We start from the raw sequence: 2,279 nt of genomic DNA, 5'->3' as shown, positions 1-2,279 counted from the left end.
AAAGAATATATTTAAAATACTAAACCTAACTCTTTCGTATTCTACTAATAACTCTAGTATCTAAAGTCATTGCTGATATGATTTTGCTGGCAGTTGTTCTTGTTTTCTCTTGCTCATGGTTTAGTTGCCTTGTTGAGAATTTTGACTGCATGCATATCAAATAAAATTCAAAGAATTTTTTGGAAAAAAATAAAAATAAAAAATAAAACTTAACCATTAGTGACATTTAGGACATTCACAATGTTGTGCAACCCTCACCACTATCTAGCTCCAAAAATTTTTCATCATCCCCAAAAGAACCTCTGTACCCATAAGCAGTCTCTCCTTCTAGCCCCTGGCAACCACTAATCATCTCTCTCTCTCTCTCTCTCTGGATTTAGCTATTCTGGACATTTCATATGAGTGGAATCATATACTGTGTGGCCTTTTGTGTCTGGCTTCATTCACGTAACATAATGTTTTCAAAGTCCATCCAGGTTGTAGCATGTAACAACACTTCATTCTTTTCCATGGCTGAATAGTATTCCTTTGCATGGATATGCCACATTTTGTTTATCCATTCTTCAGCTGAAGGACATTTGAGTTGTTTCCACCTTTTGACTATTGTTACCAGTGCTGCTATGAACATCTGTGTACAAATTTTTGTTTGAACACCTGTTTCCAGTTCTTTGGGGTACACACACCTAGGAGTAGAAAGTCTGTGTCATATGATAATTCCATGCTGAACTTATTATAGAGAAATGCAGTCAATACATTTTTATTGAGTAACTGCTCTGTGATGGATTCTGGATTCATTAAAATGGTTAAATGGTGAATTTTATGTCATGTGGATTTTACCTCAATTTTTTAAAACTATAAAAAGGGGTGGAGGCTGGAGTTACCCTCAGGCTGTAGGTTTCAGACCAATGCAGCAGACCGTGAGCCCCTCTGGGAGCAAGAAGACGCTTGATCTCTCCCTGGGACTCCAGTGCCCAGAGCAAGCCTTATATATTCACACCCTGCACCAACTCTACATGACCCCAGTGTGACAGCCTGGGGGTGCAGCAGGGCTGCAGCAGGGGAGCTCGCTGTGCTCTTGGAGCATGCCCTCTAGTGGGAGTGCAGGGGATAAACTAGCAATCACCTGAGTTTCCTAGAAGGTGCTGTGACAGAGAGGAACTGGAGGGGGCAGCTTTGTTCCACTGGGTGGTCAGAAGAACCCCTCTCTGAGGAGAAGATATTTGCACTGAGTGATGGGGAGGGGCCAGCCGGCTGAGATCTAGGGAAGCATGTTCCAGGTAGTGGGTCAGCTCGGTGAGTTGGAGGGGCAGGGTGAGCAGAGCCCAGTGAGCAAGGAGAGTGGTCTAGGATATAAATCAATGCACAAATACATTTCCCTCCTTTCTTGCCTTCCTTAGAAACGATCCCTGCCGTGCTTTCTAGTGGCCCTGCTCCATCTCGGCTCAACCTTCATGAGTCCTCCATCTCCCAGGTAGTCAGTCTCACCTCCTGCGAAAACTCCCTGTTCCCTGGACTGCCGATTTGGAGGGTAATGAGTTGGGTCCTTTGAGGAATAGCGCCTATCTGCCCAGAGGCACGGCAGGAGGGTGTCTCTGAGAAGATGGGCCCAGAGTGTAGCTGAGTGAGCATCTGCAGGGGCCTCCCCCACAACTCCTCTTCAGCCTTTATCACCTCTTCCCTGCTGTTTCTGTAATAAAATGTACCCTTGTTGAAATGGCTGAGTGCCTGGTTCTTCCACTGAGACTTTGCATGTGGGGTGGCAGGTGTGCGAAGAGTCCTATCTATCACCTAATTCTGGCAGCAACCCTATAAGGAGGTTCTATTATGCTGCCTGCTTTGTAAGTGGAGAATATAGAAGACTTGAGTCCAGATCCCAGCTCCACCCCTTACTGGATTGCCATTCTGGGGAAGTTATTTCTCAATGCCACGTTTTACTCTCTATAAAGTGCGGATATTAAGAGCGTATAAGACCTCTAATCATCACGATCAGGACCAGTCGTTTGGTTCATCAAAAAGTTGGTTAAAAGGGGCAATGAAAAATACTTTAAAATCTGTAATTGTACACACATTTGCCAAAGCTTTGATATAGGACCATAGGTTGGTTTTGCTTTGTTTTTAGTTTGGGTATATGGACCTACAATTTCCAGTTTGTCCTTAAGTGGGGAGCAAAAACTCTTATACAGCAATTTGAGCGTAGAGGGAGGCCAGGTATGCTGTTCTACACGCTACAGTGCACAGGACGGCCCCCAGACCGAAATGTCAATAACGCTGAGGCTGAG

The sequence above is a fragment of the Balaenoptera musculus genome, chromosome 19 (assembly GCF_009873245.2).
Source record: "Balaenoptera musculus isolate JJ_BM4_2016_0621 chromosome 19, mBalMus1.pri.v3, whole genome shotgun sequence".
Classification (NCBI taxonomy): Eukaryota; Metazoa; Chordata; class Mammalia; order Artiodactyla; family Balaenopteridae; genus Balaenoptera; species Balaenoptera musculus.
The sequence above is the reverse complement of the archived record's forward strand: the minus strand, read 5'-3'. Positions refer to the sequence as shown.